At 44.9% G+C, this 23,546-nt stretch overlaps 2 long non-coding RNA genes across 4 annotated transcripts; one reads left to right on the forward strand and one right to left on the reverse strand.

Annotated features, from left to right (window-relative positions):
- Window positions 1–10,881: 10,881 nt before the first annotated feature.
- Window positions 10,882–17,708, reverse strand: LOC309529694. Of its 3 annotated transcripts, none has more exons than XR_014218325.1 (3): window positions 17,561–17,708; window positions 12,921–13,055; window positions 10,882–12,387 (listed from the first exon to the last, which is right to left on the reverse strand). It is a non-coding gene; the product is annotated as an uncharacterized lncRNA (long non-coding RNA). The 3 variants fall into 3 exon arrangements; XR_014218326.1 differs by having other exon boundaries at window positions 10,882–12,459; XR_014218327.1 differs by having other exon boundaries at window positions 10,882–11,067; window positions 17,561–17,706.
- A 98-nt stretch (window positions 17,709–17,806) lies between these two features.
- LOC309529832 lies at window positions 17,807–21,491 on the forward strand. The gene is made up of 2 exons (XR_014218502.1): window positions 17,807–17,886; window positions 20,832–21,491. It is a non-coding gene; the product is annotated as an uncharacterized lncRNA (long non-coding RNA).
- The last annotated feature ends 2,055 nt before the right edge of the window (window positions 21,492–23,546 follow it).

Consider the following 23,546-nt stretch of genomic DNA (forward strand, 5'->3'; position numbering starts at 1 on the left):
CAATAGGAGTATAGCATCTAGATCAAGGGAAGTAATAGTGCCACTGTATTCTGCTCTGGTCAGACCTCACCTGGAGTACTGTGTCCAGTTCTGGGCACCACAATTCAAGAAGGACACTGACAAACTGGAACGTGTCCAGAGGAGGGCAACCAAAATGGTCAAGGGCCTGGAAACGATGCCTTATGAGGAACGGCTAAGGGAACTGGGCATGTTTAGCCTGGAGAAGAGGAGGTTAAGGGGTGATATGATAGCCATGTTCAAATATATAAAAGGATGTCACATAGAGGAGGGAGAAAGGTTGTTTTCTGCTGCTCCGGAGAAGCGGACACGGAGCAATGGATCCAAACTACAAGAAAGAAGATTCCACCTAAACATTAGGAAGAACTTCCTGACAGTAAGAGCTGTTCGACAGTGGAATTTGCTGCCAAGGAGTGTGGTGGAGTCTCCTACTTTGGAGGTCTTTAAGCAGAGGCTTGACAACCATATGTCAGGAGTGCTCTGATGGTGTTTCCTGCTTGGCAGGGGGTTGGACTCGATGGCCCTTGTGGTCTCTTCCAACTCTATGATTCTATGATTCTATGATTCTATGATATTTTACACACACACACACACACACACACACACACACACACAGAGTGGTACCTCGGGTTGCATATGCTTCAGGTTACAAACACTTCAGGTTACATACGCTTCAGGTTACAGACTCCGCTAACCCAGAAATAGTACCTTGGGTTAAGAACTTTGCTTCAGGATGAGAACAGAAATCGTGCTCCGGTGGTGCGACAGCAGTGGGAGGCCCCATTAGCTAAAGTGGTGCTTCAGGTTAAGAACAGTTTCAGGTTAAGCACGGACCTCCAGAACGAGGTAAGTACTTAACCTGAGGTACCACTGTACTCTTTTAAAGCCATCTAACTTGGTGGCCTTCGCTGCCTCCCATAAGCCTGTAAACCAAATGGACTGTAAATTATCAACTCAATTTGTATTATGTATTAAGAGTACATTCATTTGAAAAAAAGGAATATACAATGGGATAGACAGGAAGTCCAAAGTGTTGGTATATATATGAATGGACCTCCGGAACGAATTAAGTACTTAACATGAGGTACCACTGTATATTGTACATACATGTCTGCCATATTGGGTTCTGTTTAGGATAAATGGGACTTCTTGGAGTAAAATATAACAGAATAAACAAGACTTCAGACTGTAATATCAGTTACTTCAGACATTTCTTTAGAAAGTTATTAAATTAAATGGTATCTGAAAAGCTAGTCAGGCTTTTCTTTTTAAAACGTGTTCCAATGCAGAGCGATAGCTTGCTGTTGCATGGCAGAAATGCCTGAAGAGGGATGGAGGCCAGTGTTGGCACCCAGGGTGCCATGGCATACTGGTTGAAAACCACTGGTTTAGATCAGTGTTTCCCAACCGGTGTTCCGCGGCACACTAGTGTGCCGTGAGACACCGGCTGGTGTGCCGTGGGAGGGAGGCGGGCGAGTCGGGCGGCGAGATGTGGCGGCGGCGAGGATCCGCGTCGAGCCGGGGGCGGCTCCGCGGTGGTGGTGCCGAGCGGCGGGGCAGCGCGCGCAAAAGGGAGGAGCGCGAGACAGCGGAGGAGGAGGAGGCCGGCATGTCCGGGCAGCAGCAGCAACAGCAGCAGCAGCAACTCCCGGCGACGGCTCCTCCTCCGCCCGCTATCGCCGCCACCACCACAACAGCCGCCGCCTCAGCTGCCGCCGTCCCTCAGTCCCTCGCTCTGCTGCCTCCTCCCACCCCGGCAAGGGGAAGGGAAAAAACGTTCACTTTTGTGCGTCCCTCCCGGCGTGACGCTGCGCGCTGACGTCACGGGGTGGGGCTTTAATGGTGGTGTGCCGCAAGATTTTTTTCCGGTAAACAGGTGTGCCGTTGCCCAAAAACGATTGGGAAACACTGGTTTAGATAATACTGAGCTAGATGGTCCCACTGGTCTGACTCAGTATTAGGGCTTAGGCACACTTTATAAAGCAACCTGCATGCTGGCCGAGCCATTTCCTTCCCTTCCCTTATCTGACATACACACTACAGTTGTACCTCAGGTTACAGACACTTCAGGTTACAGACGCTTCAGGTTACAGACTCCGCTAACCCAGAAATAGTACCTTGGGTTAAGAACTTTACCTCAGGATGAGAACAGAAATCGTGCTCCGGTGGCGGCACGGCAGCAGTGGGAGACCCCATTAGCTAAAGTGGTACCTCAGGTTAAGAACAGTTTCAGGTTAAGAACGGACCTCCAGAACGAATTAAGTTCTTAACCAGAGGTGCCACTGTATAGTCATTTTCTTAAGCACAGCATCCGTTTATTCTATGGGAAATTAGCAAAATTTGACCACTCTTGACTTGGGAGTTTGTTCACGTCGAAGCAGCGTCTCAGTGCAGCCTTTAATAAGGCTCAGCCTTAACTGCTCAGAAAAAGATAGAGAAGCAGATCCACAGTCCCCTGGAAACAAGGAATGCCTTGGGAAAGCCGAAGGCAGACTTCAAGAACCAGATGTTTTGCCTAGGAAATATGATATGGATAAAAGCAGGGAGCCGATCTGAAAGGAAAAGGGGCTAGACCATATGACTTTGATTCTTGAGGCAGCTGCTTTCTCTCTTTTCACTCTCCCTGCCTTTGGCAAATGGACAATCTGATTGCTCCTGCTGCTGCAACTTATCTTATCTCCTTTTCCTGGGCTGACTCTCCATCCTACCGACACAGCATATGGCAAGGCTTATCATGTGGAAACTCCTGATGACCTTCATAGTTTCCACACCAGCAATGCCTGCTTCTGGGGAACAGCGAGTCCCACCAGCACAGGACTTTTCCATGGCTTCGGCAGTTTCCTGCAGGGCAAGAAGAAATACCTAGAGTACTCGAGCGATTTGGTTGTGTGAGTGGATCAGGCTGAAAAGACTTTGCTCTTTAAAGAGCTGTCAAGAAGAAGATGGAGCAAGCTTGTTTTCTCCTGCTCTGGAGGGTAGGACCCAAGTTGCAAGAAAGGAGATTCAAGAATGGATTCAAGTTACAAGTTACAAGAAAGGAGATTCCAACTAAACTTCAGGAAGAACTTTCTGAAGGGAAGAGCTGTTTGAAAGTGGAACAGACTCCCTCAGAAGGTGGTGGGCTCTCCTTCCTTGAAGGTTTTAATGAAGATGTTGGAGGGCCATCTGTCATGGATGCTTGAGTTGAGATTCCTACATTGCAGGGGATGGTCCCCGGGACCCCTTCCAACTGTACAATTCTTTGATGCTGTTATTCACCTACCTCTCATTCTCATTCCGTATAGTTAAAGCTATGGTTTTCCCAGGAGTGATGTATGGAAGTGAGAGCTGGACCATAAAGAAGGCTGATCACCGAAGAATTGATGCTTTTGAATTATGGTGCTGGAGGAGACTCTTGAGAGTCCCATGGACTGCAAGAAGATCAAACCTCTCCATTCTGAAGGAAATCAGCCCTGAGTGCTCACTGGAAGGACACATCCTGAAGCTGAGGCTCCAATACTTTGGCCACCTCACGAGAAGAGAAGACTCCCTGGAAAAGACGCTGATGTTGGGAAAGATTGAGGGCACAAGGAGAAGGGGATGACCAAACTGCAGGAGGCAGTGGAAGACAGAAGTGCCTGGCGTGCTCCGGTCCATGGGGTCACGAAGAGTCGACTAAACGACTAAACAACAACAACTCATTCTGATCTATCCAAGTCACTGTTAGGATGTTTTTTGTATAACCATCCACAATGAAACAGAATCACTTGTTCCCTTTTGCCTGATCTGTGCATGTTTACTGAGAATTAGGTCCCATTGACTCAATGGGATCAGTTCCTGAGTTATGCCTCTCTCTTTCCCTGCCCTCCCCAGACAGATTCACCTCAGGAGCCCTCCCTTCAAGGTGCTTTGGGCATCACAGCCGCCTCTTCCCCCACCATGGTCCCAGCACAGCTTAACTTTCAGCAAGTGCTTAATCTTGGCAGAGCATCACTTTATTGCTCTCAAAGGGAAAACATGTCTGAGGTCTTGCAAGAACATGAGAGCGAATTTCCTGAAATGAGTTTGATCTCTCCAAGTTGTTGTGTTTAGCCAGGAAGGAAAATCAGTCTAGACGGTCACGTGACTGGTCAGGAGACCTGATTTACCGAAGGTTATTACTCCCCTTGCAAAGTGAAGAACATACAAAGCTCTGCTTAAACAAGAATGCACATCTCAATTGTATGAAGCTGTGTTCAAATGAAATGTGACAACGGCTATGAGGAAATAACCACAGACATAAAAAACCACTTGCCAAAATAGAGATAGACAAATCTATCATTTTTGGTTTCTCTCCTTTTCTCGTTTTCCAGTCACAAGTTCTCCGCATTTCTGCAGCAATCCTTGTGAAATTTCATCAGCACTTTAGTGCAAATTTCTCCTTTTTATATGCAGTGTTGACTAACATACACATTTTTGCAAGGAATTTTCTCTAATAAAATACATTTTTGTACACTTTGGTTGGTTGGAGAACAAAATTGAATTTCCCCAGCACCCAGGAGCTAAATTCAGCCAGTGCAATTCTTTCAGCAGCCATGTCCCGTGATGGTGATAGTTTACTCCATGTGTTGATATTATTCAGCGACATCTCTTGTAAAGACAATCAAAGGTGGGCAGAACAAAGGTGAAGACAGAACATAGTTGGAATGAGATGATCCTGGATGAAGTTGGCAGATGTATTGCCTAAGGAGCAATTGTTCTTTTAGGATTTAGAACACGCAAATAGAGTGAAGGCTAAAGATTTCATCAAATTGCCCCCCTCCCCAAAGCTACAAAGCATTGCCATAATCTTATGCCCTCTAGTGCTGTCAGAGAACCACCCAACTGACAGCATGGCACGGAGGTTACAACTAACAAGTGTGTTCTTGGGGCTTATAGGCCCTTTGGACTTTGCATTTGGTCGATACATCCATTCCCAACACAGTGGTTGTTGGGGTAACAAAAGCCACAGCTGGTGTTAGAGGGACACATCAGTTTCCCAACTGAGTGAAAGACTAACACTTGGAAGGAAGTCAACACAGAGGTGACTCCCAAGGCTATCCTATACTACTTTTTTCAGGTGCCCCCTGAAGTGCCATCTCAGTGCCATCTCAACAAATAACTGACTGTGGGAGACTAATCCTTTATCAAATGAACAGGAACACTTAAAGGACCAGGCCCACAGGATTTATAGTAACTGTGGGGGCATAGGAGGGGCAATTGCTGGGCACCATGCTAATCTCCTCGAGGTAACAATAATCTTCAATGTGTCAATACATTGGAAGGGGATGATTTGCAGATAAGCTTTCAGCAGAGGGAAGGTGAGTTGACTATGGAAGGTTTGTAGTCTATTATTATACTGAGCTAAGATGAGTAGTTAAAGTGAAATTGTTGTAGGGAATGAAGCCTTAATGAAATTACTGTGCTCTCTGAGAACTGAACAAGCTAATTATTGCTGAAGTCCAGGAATCAATACACAGTGAAAGATGCAGCACTGAAAGGCAGCCAATATACTTGCCACATTTTCCAGACCAGAAATTACTCCTGTGCAAATGCCATATGTGCAATTTGATTTCCTAGATATCCATGAGCTGCCATCAACAGGGGGGTTTGTTCTGTGTGCAATGAGTGAAATTTAGCAATTTGCAGATATGAAAGAAATGCTTATTATTGATCTTCCACATATGTCCCAAGGTGATAAATATAGAAACAAACAGCTAAATAACAACATATTAGGTAAGGTAAGGTACATATAAGAAGAAGAGGAGCAGCAGGAGGAGGAGTTTGGATTTGATATCCCGTTTTATTACTACCCGAAGGAGTCTCAAAGCGGCTAACATTCTCCTTTCCCTTCCTCCCCCACAACAAACACTCTGTGAGGTGAGTGGGGTTGAGAGACTTCAGAGAAGTGTGACTAGCCCAAGGTCACCCAGCAGCTGCATGTGGAGGAGCAGGGAATCGAACCCAGTTCACCAGATTAGGAGTCTACCGCTCTTAACCACTACACCACACTGGCTCTCTATTAGGACAACATATTAACTCTGCAGGGTAGGATCAGAACCAATGGATTCCAGTTACAAGAAAGGAGATTCTGACTAAATAGCAAGAGCTGTTTGACAGTCGAATGGTTCCTTCCTCAGGAGGGCTCTCCTTCCTTGGAGGTTTTTAAGCAGATGTTGGAGGGCCATCTGTCATGGATGCGTTAATTGAGATTCCTGCATTGCAGGGGGTTGGACTAGATGACCCTCAGGGTCCCTTCCAACTCAACTATGCTATGATTCTAAGGAACTAATCTACTCAAAAGTGAAAGTTACAGCTTAAAGCATGCAATGCAATGGAGAAAGAAGTTATAAATAAATAGGTGGAGAAATGGGGGGGGGGGGTACATGAAGCCAGTTTTCAGGTAGTCAGGCTGCAGACCTGTACCATCTCACCTGGAAATAGTCCCTACTGAACACAATGAGACTTAATTCTGGGAAAGAAGATATCGTAAGGGTAGGGAACCTCCAGACCATAGGTCTAATTAAATCCAGTACAGGTCCCTATTTGACCCACAAAGATATTTTCCCCAAACCATGAACACTTGCCACCATATGTGGTGCAAGGTATGGGGTAGCTTAAAGTGCTCCCAATTATTGCTTGGCACAGGAGACCTACTGCCAGTACAGTGGAACCTCAGTTTTTGAGCATCCCAGAAGCCGAATGATTTGGAACCTGAACGCCAAAATCCCGGAACTAATTGCTTCTGTTTTTGAACACACCTTGGATGTCGAGTGGCTTCTGAGGCGCGTTTTTCTTTTCCCCCATTGACTTTGCAGCCAGCCTATTGATCCTCAGTTTTTGAATGTTTTGGAAGTCTAGCGGTCTTCCGTAATGGATTACGTTAGAAAACTGAGGTTCCACTGTACCTGTAAGCTGATAGGCAGTGACAGGAAGCCTGCACTGTGGAATTCCTCATCAGGAACTTGGTAGTGCATTGCCCTGGGAACACTGGGAGCTGCCTTATTACAAAGTCAGACTGTCAATCTAGCTCAGTATTGTCTACACTGACCGGCAGCTGCTCTCCAGGGATTCCTACAGGGGACATTCCCTGAACTCCCTTGAGATGCTGGGAATTGAACCTGGAACCATCTGCATGCAAAGCTGATGCTTTGCCACAGACCTATAGCCCTTGGCCACCCCATTCTCAACTCAAAAGGAGCTGTGTCTGGAAGACTGGAAGAAAGTGCCCACAAAAGAGAAAACACTTTGTTACTCAGGCAATGCTTCTTGTTCAGAATGCCAGCTGATTCAGTCTCCAATTGCTTCCTTTCTTTCTAGCACAGACTGTCTCACCAGAGTGGTGCATGCTCTAGTTATCTCCTGCTTGGATTACTGCAATGCGCTCTATGTGGGGCTGCCTTTGAAGGTGACCCGGAAACTACAATTAATCCAGAATGTGGCAGCTAGACTGGTGACTGGGAGCGGCCGCCGAGACCATATAACACCAGTCTTGAAAGACCTACACTGGCTCCCAGTACGTTTCCGAACACAATTCAAAGTGTTGGTGCTGACCTTTAAAGCCCTAAACGGCCTCGGTCCAGTATACTTGAAGGAGCGTCTCCACCTCCAGCGTTCTACCCGGACACTGAGGTCCAGCGCTGAGGGCCTTCTGGTGGTTCCCTCGCTGCGAGAAGCCAAGTTACAGGGAACCAGGCAGAGGGCCTTCTCGGTAGTGGCGCCTGCCCTGTGGAACGCCCCCCCCCCCAGATGTCAAAGAGAAAAATAACTACCAAACTTTTAGAAGACATCTAAAGGCAGCCCTGTTTAGGGAAGCTTTTAATGTTTAATAGGTTAGTGTATTTTTGTGTTTTGTTGGAAGCCACCCAGGGTGGCTGGGGGAACCCAGCCAGATGGGCGGGGTATAAATAATAAATTGTTATTATTATTATTACTTGCCTCTGAGGTGTATCGCATGCCACCCCAGTCTCTGAGCAGTGTGAGATACCAGCGATTCAGGGCACTTACCTAGGGTTCAGTTTCCTCAGAATGTGAGAAAGCAGAGACTGAGTTGTCTTAATGATTTATTATTATTATTACCATTATTATTATTATTATTATTATTATTATTATTATGCCATACTTCATACGCAGATCTCAGGGAGATCCACAACATAAAAATATATGGTTAATTTACACATACAGTCAGACCTCGGCTGTCAAACATAAGCCGTTCCAGAAGACCATTTGACTTCCGAAACGTTTGACAACTGAGGTGCGGCTTCCGATTGGTTGTAAGAGCTTCTTGCACTCAAGTGGAAGCTATGTCGGACGTTTGGGTTTCAAAAACTGTTCGAAAACCGGAGCATTTAATTCCAGGTTTTCGGTGTTCGGTAGCCAAAACAGATGATAACAGATGTGTTTGGAAACTGAGGTTTGACTGTATATATACCCTGAGCCGATGATGGAAGGGCTCACAGCATTAACACCCCAGAAGGTCTTAATTCTTCCATAGCCACAGCCTTGGATTCCAGCAGAAATCAAGCATGGCTTTTACTCTCTAGCTTCTGCCTGCAGCCTGCCTCTAGCCTAGGGTTACCAGACGTCCTTGGTTCCTGGGGACAGTCCCCAGATTTGCAAATCTGTCCCTGGGAAATGTGGCAATGGCAGTCAGCAGGCCAGAGCCAGCCTAGTAGCAAAGTTGGCTCTGGCTGGCTTCAGGAGCTGCTTGCTGCCATGGCGCCCGCCAATTTTCCTTGCCAGAAGTCCCTGTGTGATGTGTTGTGCACAAGTCACATCATATGGGGACTTCCAGTGAGGAAAAATGGTGGGCGCCATGGCAGCAAGCAGCTCCTGAAGCCAGCCAGAGCCAACTGTGCTACCAGGCTGGCTCCGGGCTGCTGACTGCCGCTGCCGCAGCTGCCGAAACGGAACTGGGGATGTCTAGCGGTACAGATCAAAGGGGTAAGGGGGCAGGAGATTGGGGAAGGCTTGGGAGTCATGGGCATGCCATTGCCCAGGAGGGGCGCAAGGCGCATGGTTTCTCTGCCAGGCAAGGTGCAAGTCCTTCTTTCACACCCTGAGAAACATAAATGCACAGTTTTTAATACCCGTGACTCCCAAGCCTCCCCCAATCTCCTGCCCTATTCCCCCTTTGTTTTGACTGATCGGGGGAGGCTCGGGAGTCATGGCTGACCAGCCGTTGCTCAGTTTTTAAAAAACCTCTGTGCATTTATGTTTCACAGGGTGCGAAAGAAGGGTTTTGCACCTTATACAATATGCATGTGTACTTGGGCCCAGGATATTTTGCCTCACCATCCCCACTACTGACTCCCTGTTGCTACTCAGCTTAAAAAAAAAGTGCCCCTGGATTCACTGAAAATAATCTGGTATATTCTAATACATGCTGAGCACATTTTGATTAAGCTTAACATTGAAAGGCATGCAGCATGAGTTTCAAAGACAAAGTTAATAAAAACCTTTTCTTCAATTGCACCACAGGCTCCTGTGTGAGATTAACTCAGACATTTAGGTGAAAAATAAGTAACTCTAGGAAATGAAAACTACTGATGAAGCTGCAATTTTTTTAATTTTGAAAGTATGGCCCCAAATAAGGAAGTTTGAGAACCACTGTTCTAGAATGTAAATTTGAACTCTGCTAATTAGATAATCAAATGAGCACTATTGGAGACGAAAGATGAAGAGGTAAAATCAGCCATGATCAAATGGGCACAAGATATAGGTCATAACATTATGATGGAAGATTGGGAAAAGTTATGGAAAATTTATTTAAAATTTACAGATTGTTCTTTGTTGAAAGAAAATTATATGAAGATGATGTATAGATAGTATATGACACCAGTGCAGTTAGGAAAAATGTATAAAACAAGCTCAAATATGTGTTGGAAGTGTAAGGAAAAAGAGGGAACATTTTACCATATGTGGTGGGATTGTAATGAAATTAATTTTTTTGGGGAAATGATATATAATGAATTGAAGAAAATGTTCCATCTAACATTTGTTAAAAAACCTGAAGCATTTTTGTTAGGGATTGTAGGAAAAGACCTGCCAAAGAAGTTGAAAAATATCTTCATGTATGCGACAACGGCGGCGAGAGTCTTAATAGCACAAGGATGGAAGACTGAAGAAATCCCAACTAAAGAATTATGGCAAGAGAAACTGATGGACTATGCAAAATTGGCAAAATTGACACATAAACTATGGGACAAGGATAACTGTGACTTTAAAGATGAATGGGAACCTTTTACAAAGTATCTAAAGATCCAACAAAGTGAATTGGACTCCTTGGCAGGCTTTGAATAAACACTCACAAACTTTTCATTGATAATAACTAACCAGTTAGACAAATTAAGGATTTATACAATTTTGTAACATGCAGAATAGCATCTATAGAGAAACCAGAGATTGGAACTGAGGGAAGCCGGGGGGCAGGGCGGGGGGAGGGGGGTTGTTTTATGGGAGGGAGGGTGGAAATGGGGTGGAAATGAAGGATGAAATGATTTAAGATAATATGTTTAAATTCCTAATAATTTTTTTTTAAAAAAAGAAAGATAATCAAATAAGCACTATTATGTTGATTTCTGCATATTAAACCATCCGTGCAAGAGCAGGTCAAGCTGCTTTCCTCCCTGGCTTGTTGGCAACCTTTGCCGCAGCCTTGTCTGCTATGTTGTCTAGGCTCTGGAGGATCAGAGAGACTCTGCTTCTCTTTCTCCACAAATGAAACCCTCAGTTCCTCCTCCTCCTGCTGCCCACAAACAGGGCTCCTCTCCTCTCTTTGCCCCTTTGTTCTCCTTGGAAATGAACCAACAGATTCTTCTTCCCATGTGGTGCCCTGCGCAAAAGGTGTTGACCAGTCCTTTAAAAAAAAAAAGCATCTCCACAGCTTGCCTCCTGCTCTAAAAGAAACTGACTTTAAAAAGATAGCCAGCGGCTGCAACAGCAGCAAGGGTACCTTTTGGTCACACACCCCGCCTTGAGTCATTCGTTGTTCTCCTAGCTCTGAAATAAACTGTCTTCCCCTCCCATGAAGGTCTTCTGCCTCTGAAGAACCTGCTTTGGAAAGGCAAAAAAGAGAAAGAGCCATTCTCTTTGTCTCTCTTTGATATTTTCCCATAGAGTAAGGTTACCAGATGTCCCGTTTCCCAGGGACAGTCCCCAGATTTACAGATTTCTCGGCATTCACATGTACATAGCAGACAATCAGTGTCCCCCGGATTCATTGAAAAAAAATCTGGTAACCTTATTCTAGCCCAGCTCTCTCTCACACTGTTATGTACTGAGTTGAATAGGATTCAGAATGCAGCAGTCTGATTGGTCCTAGAACAATAGGGTCCAGAATGCAGCAGTCTGATTGGTCCACAGGAGCCACCCAATCCAGTTTCATGTGGAAGTGAATCCGCAACCTGATTGGCCTACAGGTGAATCCCGGAATTAGCCAATCATGTGGGGCCCATTGTGTAAATAATGTGTATAAAGCAGACATTTCAGGGGAACTTCCATTGCTCCTCACTACTATGAGCTGAATAAAGAGCATGAAATCCACTCTTGACTCCGAGTATATTTCACACATACACTCAACTCTCTGGCTTTTGTTTTTGTCATTGCCAGCTGCCCATTTGCCCTATGGTGCAGAGAGCTTCTGTTCTTACACTAACGACCCATAGTTAGGGGGCCATCATGGCCCTTGCCTGGCTTATTCAACACTAATTACAAGGGACTCAGACACCATGCAGCAGCTGCCCACCCCGTGTGTGTGTGTGTGTGTGTGTGTGTGTGTGTAGAGGGAATATGGAGAGGGGGGGGGGAAATGTTTCTGATTGACTGGCATCTAATCCCTCTGCGCAGGCCTCTGTTTTGCTGAAGGGTTCCTGGCTCATCCAGAGTGTTTTATTTCCACACATAAAAACCATGCACATTTCATTTATGTCATACTTGCAGGCTGGACCTCATGCATAATAACCGTGTGTGTTCCATGCCAGCAGAGGAAATGGATTTTGGTTTGTGTTTTTTTTTAAAGAGCATAGCGGCCCAGAGCACACCATAAAAAGTATTTGGAGCCCTGTAAACTTTGGGTTTTGTTTTTGCAGGAGGATTGCAGGCAGCCTGATGTTGTGAAAGAATAATGGCTGGGATGAGGGCAACTGACACTTGTCATGGAAACAATAAGCCTTCACAACCCACATGCGCCCCAGATGTAATCTCCTCTGATGGAGATCAAAGAATGCCAAATCTCCCAACTCAATGTACTCGCCTGCGCTTCTATTTCAGCTGGGAGATCTCCATCAGATAAAGCAGGCAGCATTTTGTCCGATGACTGTCTTGCTTCTGCATTGCTCAAACCCCCACTGTTTTCTATGGATTTGTGAAACCCTGGATACAGCATAGCCCGACTCAATCAGGACAATAATTAGAGTCAAAATGGTTCACAGAAAATAATAAATGCTGGTGAAATGAGAGAGGTGAAGTTATTGGGGGAGGAGCATAGTTAATATATTGTTCCTAAGTAGTTTCCAGACCCCTGAACAGTGCTTTTTTTTTAATAAAAAAATGTTTAAGGGGTACTCTCATTTTGACTCAAGAAAATCACGGGGAAAGGAAATGAAGCCACCATTGGAGGTGGCAACACTGCGCTAGATTCCAGGTCCTACCTCACATGTTAAACACTCGCTTACATCTGAGACTCAGGAAACACCGTGACAGAAAATGAGGCCACCATCAGGGGAAGCAACGGAACTGATGATTCACCGTGCTAGCAAAGAAACTAAAATTTTTAATTTTTTTAGTTTCTTCTCCCGTTAGATTCACTAGATGTTTAGAGGTATGCGTAGCCCTGCCCCCCCGAAAAAAGCACTGCCCCTGAATATTGAACACTGAAGATGGAGGGACTAAGGATAGCAACATACCACTCTGTCTATTTCTGATGTTCAAGAGGAGAGTGTCATTACTAGGGATGGAAGGATTTGTCAGCTTCGGTTGTCTCAGTTTCTCTTTTTCCTCCCCTGAAATTCAGTTCTCCACATTTATGCAGCAGTTTGCGACTAAAAATAAATAAATTTAAACCCCCCCCTGAAAATTATCCAGCATTACAGTGCAAATTTTCCCTAATAAACACATTTTGGCATGCAGTTTTGACACATTTTGGCATGCAATTTCTCTTAATATCATGCATTTTTGCATGTTATCCTCACCAATATATTTCCATGCGCGCTTTCATGATCCACCAGGATTTTCTTATGTTCGAACATCCCTATGAAAGTGGAGCAAACAGCTTCTCTCCCCTGAGTAGAACTGCTGCTTATGCATGCTCTGTTTCATAACAACACAGGAAGAGATCTGTTGGATCAGGCCAGAACCAGCCCTCTCCCGGGATGACCAGCATAAGAATACAATGATAGCTATGAGAAGCTCATGATAAACCGGAGAGCATAACATTAAATCTAATTCATTGCTAGTAACTTCACCAACGAAAGAGAAGATTTCCCCCTTCCTTCAATTCCCCTTCTCCGTTCTCTGGCATGATGAACTGGGTGGGTGGGGGTAATCCTACAGCTTAGAGGAATGGCAGTGGCTGAGAGCAGGCTTGTCTTTGTGGATGAATGCTTTTAATTTCATCACGAACAGGACTGCTGCACCCGTCAAGTCGCAAAAGGAAGTTCTGTACAAGTCCAAGTCGAATGGAACTACCCAGCGTGAGATGCAGCGAAATGTGACCAAATAGGGAAAGCGCAGCTGAGAAGTAATTTAATGTGCTCCATGGGAGTGGAGATTTCTTCTTAAACAATTCTTGATAACCCTGCAGAGCGGAGTTCACTATAGAGGAGAAATGTTTCACTCTGGCAAAGACCATTCAGGGGTACTGTTCCAGGCTTCACAGAGGTGCCAGAGGTTTCAGTAGTGAGGAAAGGAGACAAGACCAAGCAAGGCCCAAAGGCCTGTTCTTGGATATAGTCAAGAAGGATCTGATTTGGGCCCACACTAGATTATATGGGTTTCCTGCAACCTCACGCACTCTAGACAATGGTTAAGGCCAAGTTGGTTTTCCCCTTCCTGGTGCGGTTCCTGGGAGGGAAAGAGAAAAAACAGCCAAAATGATCTCTGACATTTAACAAAGCAAATGAAATCCCTGTTGGGTAGCAGAGGAGTGGGGCAAGCGGAGGCTGTAGCCCATGGCCATCAAACAATAGAAGTGGGTCTCTTTTAGGATTAGAGCTCTGTGGATTTCTTTATGTCTGTCAGGGACCGTGCTGAGGAGGGCTGCACTGAGGAGGAATGGTGAGAGCCACCCCCACCCCCTGATCCTTATCCTGAATCTTCCCAGGAGCAGGAGGACAGTATAGATTTGGAACCGTGGTTTGCAGAAGGGCATAGTTCAGAAGGTAGAAGTTGGGAAGAACAGGGTGGTGAACAGCTAGGAGAAGAAACACTGGGAGAGAGAGGGTTAACAGATTCACTGTCTATGGAAAGCATTCGTCCGCTCTCCCCAAGGTCAAGAAGAGCTGAGAAAGTGGCAGAACAGAAAGCACACAAAGCACAGAAGGGACAAGCCCATATTACAAGACGCAGAAGTGACGTAGATGAATATGGACAGAAAGGGATGGTATCCTTAACTGGGAGCACCGCCATTTCTAGGAGACAAGTTCTTTGTGCTCTCGCTGTGATTATTAAAGTTTCTAACTGGTAAGAAGACTCCTTTTCCTTTGTTCTGCTTATCTACTGTCACGGGGGGAGGAAGCCGATTCCCTGAAGCCTGACAATGTCCATATCAAAAGAGCCTGCTGGATCAGGCCACTGGCCCATCAAGTCCAGCATCCTGTTCTCACAGTGGCCAACCAGGTGCCTGAAGCAGGATCTGACCACAAGAGCCCGCACCCCTCCTTTTATAAAGCCACCTAGATTGGTGGAATGCAGCTACTAGTGGCAGACAGGGGGCAGGTCTCAGGGCCAGAGGATTCTCAGGATTAATTAACCAGCCTGTGCTTAATTTGTGTCCTGGGTTCGTTGCACACCATGCTTGCTTCGGGTGGGAAAGGGCACATTTCCCCAGAGGAACGGCTAACAGCCGAAAGTGTGCAAACGTTCTCCATGAGACATGTGCTTGTTTAAAGAGAGAAAGCGGGGAAAGAGCATCTTTGAACCCAGAGAGCACTCGGCCATCAATTTGGTCCCACCAAGACAGAGGCTGCATCTTGATTGAAAAGCCTCTCACACCCAAAGGATTCCTGTCTGGCGGCTTTCAGAGGAGAGAGAGAGAGAGACTGCATTCATCTCAAACTGCTTGGCTCTCAGCTCTGACAAGTACAGATTGTTTTTCTGGAGAGTGTTTTGATTTAACTCTATTCAGAAAAGAGGTTACCCAGCAGGGGAAGGTGGTCATCTTGAAATGAAGAAAGCAACACCGTGCCATTTGGAAAGAAATTTGGATTAAGGCGTCTGCAGGCCTGTCGGTCTGGAAATAGCATTGCATTTTGTAAAGGAAAAGAGGTGCATCTGATCTCAGGTCTAGCACGGCTTCTCCATTCAGTTTAAAATTATCAAGGTTCTTCTTATTGCTTTAGTTCAGTGGTAGAGCATCTGTTTGGAGTACAAAAAGTCCAAGACTTAATGCCCAGCATTGGAGAGCTGCTGCCAGTCAGTGAGGACAATACTGAGCTAGATGGACCTATGGTCTGACTTAGTATTAGGCAGCTCCTTATGTTCCTATGTCTATACAGCCATCAGGCAATCAGTGTTCCCTGGGCAGCTTACAAACAATATAATATATAATATAATAAAAATGAAAATCAAGAATATGTGCTAAAAACAACAAAACCTACAACAAAGACAAAATAGAACCATTTGAAGCAAAACTTAAAAGCCCAGGTGCTGAAAAGACCATAGGGAAGGCACCAGGCATGGTGGGTTGAGGCAGGGGAAGAGTAAAAAAAAGGTAAAGGTAAAGGACCCCTGGGTGGTTATGTCCAGTCAAAGGCAATTATGGGGTTGTGGTGTTCATCTTGCGTTCAAGCCGAGGGAGCCGGCGTCTGTCCACAGACAGCTTTCCAGGTCATGTGCCCAGCATGACTAAACCACTTCTGGCACAATGGAACACCGTGATAGAAACCAGAGCGCACAGGAACACCATTTACCTTCCTGCCACAGAGGTACCTATTGATCTACTTGCACTGGCATGCTTTCGAACTGCTAGGTTGGCAGGAGCAGAGACAGAGCAACGGGAGCTCACCCCGACACGCGGATTCGAAGGGGAAGAGTAGATTCCTCCTTACTCATAAGCTCCAATTGCTGCCCCCAAGTGACAGTTGTTTGCTTTCAGATGCAGCATTGGAGCCAATACTAAAGGGTTGAGGTCCCTTTGCCCCCCCCCATTTTTTTTGAGGGCACCCCAATGTTGATTGGCATTGTCATTCAAATGGTGTGTGTACACCATGTCTTATAATCGATTATGCAGGGCGGGGCTCCCCCTCCCAATATTTTATTCACATTGGCTCCATTCAAAGACAGAAGAAGGAATTACTGCAACCAGACTTTCAAGTGGGTTCTAGGGAAACAATGTGGAATATAACATATTGTGCATTCTTCATGACATGCAATGCTGATCAGCAAAGCTGCAGCAGCTGTTCGTATCTGTGAAGGAATCCACAGCCAAATAACAACCTGAAATATACTGCAGTCATCAGGTGTGACTTTTGAGTGGTGGAGAAAGCAGCATGACACCCTCTGTTGCTGACAGTATGGGTAGGCAAACTAAGGCCCAGGGGCAGGATCTGGCCCAAACGCCTTCTAAATCCGGCCCGTGGATGGTCCGGGAACCAGCATGTTTTTACATGAGTAGAATGTGCCCTTTTATTCAAAATGCATCTCTGGATTATTTGTGGGGCCTGCCTGTTGTTTTTACATGAGTAGAATGTGTGCTTTTATTTAGAATGCATCTCTGGGTTATTTGTGGGGCATAGGAATTTGTTCACACACACACACACCCGGCCGCCGCCGCCAAAAAAAAAAACATAGTCTGGCCCCCCACAAGGTCTGAGGGACTGCTGAAAAAGTTTTCTGACCCCTGTTCTAGTTATTCAGGATGAAAATAGACCTCACCAACCACATGGAAGAAGGAACAGGCTTGTTTTCTCCTGCTCCTGAGGATAGGTCCTGAACCGATGGATTCACGTTACAAGAAAGGAGATTTTGAGTAAACATCAGGAAGAACTTTCTGACAGTAAGTGCTGCTTGACAGTGGAACCGTCTCCCTCAGGAGGTTTCTTTTCAAGCAGAGTTTGGATGGCCATCTGCCATAGATGTTTTAGTTGAGATTCTTGCATTGCAGGGGGTCGGACTGGGTTCCTTCTGTGGGAATTAAACTCTAGCTCCCATTTACAGAGTTACGCGGAAGAGAGTCCAACTCTTGACTTTGTTCCCTTTTCCCTCCTATAAAAACCCGCAAAACACTCTCCTTTAAAGTTTAAATAATAAATAACTCTTAAGTGCATTGCACTTGCAGGTTAAATACACAAAGCAGGCAGGTGTAACTTATGTTGCTAATACATCTTACCTGGATTTGTAGGTGAGATAAAATACTGTCGCAGACTGACTAACTCTGAGACAGAGAGCAACATACCTGCTGCTGTATGTTCTGCAGCACACCCACAGAACATACCTGCAGCTCTAACTGTCAAGACTGTTCCCAACTGCCATAACCGTACCAACTGAAAATAGCTGCCTCAGGTGTACGGCATCACAGAGTTCTGTAGCCCTGGTGATCATTAACCCATTACTTAGCATTTTGGATCCTTTCATCCCACACCTTCCAGCTCTAAAACTCTATGATAGTCTATGATGTACTACTAATTTGATGCTGTTAAAAAGAAGAAGGAAAAGGTGCTATGTGCTCTGCTAGTGGTTGTGGTTGTTTAGTCGTTTAGTCATGTCCAACTCTTTGTGACCCCATGGACCAGAGCACGCCAGGCACTCCTGTCTTCCACTGCCTCCTGCAGTTTGGTCAAACTCATGTTAGTAGCTTTGAGAATACTGTCCAACCATCTCGTCCTCTGTTGTCCCCTTCTCCTTGTGCCCTCAATCTTTTCCAGCATCAGGGTCTTTTCCAGGGAGTCTTTTCTTCTCATGAGGTGGCCAAAGTATTGGAGCCTCAGCTTCAGGATCTGTCCTTCCAGTGAGCACTCAGGGCTGATTTCCTTAAGAATGGATAGGTTTGATCTTCTTGCACTCCATGGGACTCTCAAGAGTCTCCTCCAGCACCATAATTCAAAAGCGTCAATTATTCGGCGATCAGCCTTCTTTATGGCCACCTCTCACTTCCATACATCACTACTGGGAAAACCAGAGCTTTAACTATACGGACCTTTGTCGGCAAGGTGATGTCTCTGCTTTTTAAGATGCTTTTTAAGATCACTTTTCTCCCAAGAAGCAGGCGTCTTTTAATTTTGTGACTGTTGTCACCATCTGCAGTGATCATGGAGCCCAAGAAAATAAAATCTCTCACTGCCTCCATTTCTTCCCCTTCTATTTGCCAGGAGGTGATGGGACCAGTGGCTATGATCTTCGTTTTTTTGATGTTGAGCTTCAGACCATATTTTGCGCTCTCCTTTTTCACCCACATTAAGAGGTTCTTTAATTCCTCCTCACTTTCTGCCATCAAGGTTGTGTCATCTGCGTATCTGAGGTTGCTGATATTTCTTCCAGCAATCTTAACTCCGGCTTGGGATTCATCTAAAAAAAGAGGGTGGTGTTTGTAGGGGGAGGGAATAGGGGAGGAAATCGCTGGTAGAGAAAGAGTGAAGCACCCTTCTCCTGCTCTGCACTTGTGCCCTCAAAACACCCCCTCCTCACCTTCACCTGAGTCGTCAAATAACATGCTGGGATCAGTATTCGCTGATGCAGCACCCACAACCTATTTTGCTGATGGGGACAGAATGCCTTTTCCCCAATGTCACAGCCCCCCCCCCCATTAAATGCGAGGAACCAATTCCCAGATCTTTTATCCCCAGGTTTACCGGTGTTCCACTGCAGAGCCAGCCTGGGAATGGCAGAGTTCAACCCTGTGGAAAATGTGGAGGGAATAGTAAGTATGAGAGGGTGGCTTCTTTTGTATTTAAAATATGCAGGAAGCGTTTCCTTCAGTGCTGCGTAACCTTAATCAGCTCACACATCTGTGGGGCTGGCAGAAATCACGTCTGCTACTGCTGCTTGTCAGTTTAATCTGCATTGTGCTTCACCATATTTGCTCTTTAAACTTAGGGTGCGCTGAGAATTTGGAACAGGGGTGATTGTTCACACAAGCACCCCATCCCCAATTCCTCTTTGCAGAACTGAACTATTGCCTGGATAGCTCAGTTGGATAGCTATCGCCTAGAGATAGCTCAGTTGGTTAGACAGAGCACGGTGCCGATAACGCCAAGGTTGCAGGTTTGATCCCTGTGTGGGACAACTGCATATTCCTGCACTGCAGGGGGTTGGACTAGATGACCCTCGGGGTCCCTTCCAACTCTACACTTCTATGTCTGGCCATAAGCTACTTCAGTGGGAAATGACACACCAGCCTCACTGTGCAGGCAATGGTTTTAACATTCACAGCAGCTGGGGAAGGAGAACCTTGTGGGTTCCCAGCACCCATTCCAGCTTGTCAACACCTTTCTTAAATTGTGTTGCCCAGAATTGGTCTGACCAAGGCATAATAGAGTGTTACTAGTATCTCCCTTGACCCCCCTTCTTATATTTGTGCATCTGATTCTTCCTGCCTAACCTTTCAATTGTTTCTATTGAAATTCATTTTGTTATTTCGGGCTCAGCTCTCCAACCTTGCTTCCTGTTCACCCTAATTCCTTCTCTGTTTAGTTTTTAGAATCTTTCAATTCCTCACCATGACCTTATGGCCCTTGCAGCCACAAAAGGAGCCATCTTTATCGCTGCCAATTACAGTGCCTAACCTTTGCAAGACAGACCTGCCCGGGGTCTTCCTCTGTTCTTCATCACAAGCCTTCTCTTCAAATTCCATCCATCTCGGCTGATCATTGACGCCTTGGGCTGCAACAACATCCAGAGCAACTGGAGGGTAGACTTTATGCCATCCAGGCAATTCAGTTCTACCCCCATCTTCCTTTTTATATGCCATTTCCTTCAAATCACTTCTTCCTGTGGTGGAGGTCATGCTCGGTCAAATGATTTGTGCCAGCTTCTTTCAACTGCTTCCCAAAATGTCAGTCCTGCCTGTGGTTTTGAACTAGAAACTAGAGTTCTGACAATTTCATCTTTCCCTTCTCTGTGCTGGAATTAGATTCTAAACACTTAAGTTTGGGTACTCTCTGATAACCAGCCTTCTGTCCCAGATAATCAGACACATCAGCTCTGGTCGTAAATAACCTTGTGAAATCAGCTGTGCTAAAAGATGCTCAGGAAAGAAATATTAATTTGTAGCCTATAGTCTGTGATGTGAGAGGGAAACTGGCAATGCAATGATTGGGTCGTGGAGAAGCATTCAACAGAGAATGTGGAAAGGGATGGGCAAATTGGCCAATCATTGTTTCTTTCTGGTTCTTTCCCCACACCCCACCAACCTTAAATTAAATTCAGCACATTTGCAATTTATTTTTAAAGCCCTTGATACATTTTTCAGCCTTTTAGTGTGCATTTCCCCTAATATAAACTATATTTTCTCTAGCACACATATTAAGGGTGTCTGCTTGCAAAAATGTAACACGTTTTCCTTTTTTTTAAATTCTAAAATACGCTGCACCCCATAGTCACCTTTGACTGGACTTAACTGTCCAGGGGTCCTTTACCTTTACCTTTTTACCTTACAGTTCTAGATATGTCTACCAAGAAGCAAGCCCCATTCATTTCAATGGGACTTTCAAGTGTACGTATATTGAGACTGCGGCCTGAATGCCTGCACGCTCCCTTTCTGCTTGCCCTTGTGATGACCTTCAGAAATCAATTAACAGGGAAGGCGCCAAACCCAGTATTCATGATACCTCCATTGTGCTGATGATTAAAAATGTCTCCTTATCCCTGCAAAGCTGTGCTCTTCCAGGAACTGTTTCGCTCCACTCAGAGCATTAATATTTTTTTGCACACATTCAGATGCACACAATGCAGCAGTTCCAGGGGAGAAGATTGCAATGGATATTTTGATTTTGCAGGAACAATAGCGTGTGCTGAGGTGTCTTGAAGGGATGGTGTTGCACGTGACCCTTGGTTTTTAAGGAGACAATTAAAACACCTGAGACACTGAGGAATGAAAAGCAGCTACTGTGTCTGTAGACCAGTATGCCCCCCGCAATAGATGTATTGCTATGAAAGAGCGCTGCACATTTTTAAAAAAGCAAATGCATAGCAGTAATTATGTTTCTCTGAATCGTCAGTCATGTGTATCATGGTTGTACCTGGAATCATGCAAATTACAAGTCAGACCACTGTAATTTGGGATGAGAATGGGCAACACATTATTAAACAAAACTAAACATCTGCATTATGGTCAAAGTGCATTAACTAATCTTACATATATTTAAAAGCTGTGGCCACAATACCAGCAATTCTGCTGTGATCATTCATAATATCAAGTCATCATATATCTCAGGTGTTTTTGCCTAGATTATAGGCTTGAAGCTAGAGCTGTAATTAATATTTCCAAATATGTGGACATTCTCACGCATTCCAGTTTCAGCAACTGAATTTTGCATGAAATATTTCAAGCTCATAATTTCTTTGGACTGTTATTAAAAAAAAAATCTTGAAATGTTTTAAGCTTCGCCTCTCTTGACTGGTTTTGATTTTGACCAATTCTGTGCGTAACAAATCCACTTTCAAATACAAACTTCAATTGTCCTGCGGAATTCACTGCCACAAGGTGCAGTGTTGGCCATCCACGTGGATGCCCATGAAAGAGGATTAGGCAAATTCGTGGAAGATGGGGCTATTAATGGGAATTTTGCCATGTGGGCTCTGTTCTAACTCAGTGCTGGAGGCAATATACCTCTGCATAACAATTGCTGGAAATTGCAAGTAGGGAGAATGCTGTCTCAGAGGTATCTGGTTGGTCTCTGTGTGAACAGGATGTTGGACCAGATGGGTCCTAGATTTACCGTATTTTTTGCACCATAACACTCACTTTTTTCCTCCTAGAAAGTAAGGGGAAATGTCTGTGCGTGTTATGGAGCGAATGCCTGCGGGTGGCGGGGGGGATCTGCTGCAGTCATGAGCAGAGGATCCATGGTTCCCCTTCCTTCCCTCCTCCGTGGTTACAAAGCATGGATCCACATGGATCCTCAGGATTTTTGCATTGGGCTACTCCAAACTCACTGTCAGATCACATGTCTGTGGCCACAGCATGAGCCACAAAAATCACAAATCCACTATTTTGTTTAGAATATTTTTTTTCTTGTTTTCCTCCTCTAAAAACTATGTGCGTGTTATGGTCTGGTGCGTGTTATAGAGCGAAAAATACGGTAATCTCACAGACCTCTTACGTTCTCATTGCATGCTAGCACTGAAATGCTATCAGACAGAAAATACAATTCCTGCGTTGCAGGTTTTCAGTCTCTTCCAGCTCTAAAATTCTATGATTTGGTGTCAGCTACAAACTACTGTCAAAATGTAATTTCACATTTCACTTTTATTTATTTTTACAATTTGGAAGCTTGCACAAACAAAAATCTGCAAAGACAAAAATGAAGACACAAGAAACCCAAAACAGGAACACTACCCACAACAGAGAACAGAAGCAAAACCAAAAACAGGGGTTTCAGAAATTGGACATACTGAAATCATGAAGTTTCATGTAATACAGATGTTCATTTTTCCTGTTTCTTTGTTTTGCCTTTGTAGATTTTTGTTTGTGTAAGCTTTTAAATTGGAAATCAAAGTTTTAAATAGAAAACAAAATCAAATGAAAATAAGGTGATCAATTGTTAGTAGTCATGGTGAGTGCTTTTTTTCCTGGGGGTACGTGGTACTGGCATCTTTTATCCTAGAAGAAAAGCACTGGTCATGAAGACTACATGCTGCCTATATTCTGACTCAAGGCACCAGGTCTCTGGATATCAGACACTAGGGAACCACAGTGCAAGAGTGGTATTGTGTTCTTGTTGACTTCCCAGGAGCATCTAGGAGGCCACTGTGGAAAAAGGGTGCTGGACAAGGTAGACCTTTGATCTGACCCAGAAGGGCTCTTTGTACAATCTTAAGACCGGAGATGTCGAGACTGTCAAATAGCGTATGCCATTGCATGTCACTGTCAAATATCAATCCTCTGCCATCAAATAGTTAAACAACCACCTGAATTCGCATTCTTCCTCTTCCCTTTTGCCCCAACTTTTAGAGGTCAGGGACTGTCTTGGTGTTTTTTTAATTGAATTGTAAGCCACTTTGGTAGCATTTTGGGCTGAAGAACACGTTTTTGTGAAAATGCTGCAAATAAACAATAATTCAATTGGATGTTAAATACATATTTGGAGTACTAGCTGCTAGAGAATATTTGACAACAACTTTTTCCAAAGGAGCATTTCGAGGACAAATCTGGCGAG

The sequence above is a fragment of the Podarcis vaucheri genome (genome assembly GCF_965113315.1).
Source record: "Podarcis vaucheri genome assembly, chromosome: 3".
In the NCBI taxonomy this organism is placed as follows: domain Eukaryota; kingdom Metazoa; phylum Chordata; class Lepidosauria; order Squamata; family Lacertidae; genus Podarcis; species Podarcis vaucheri.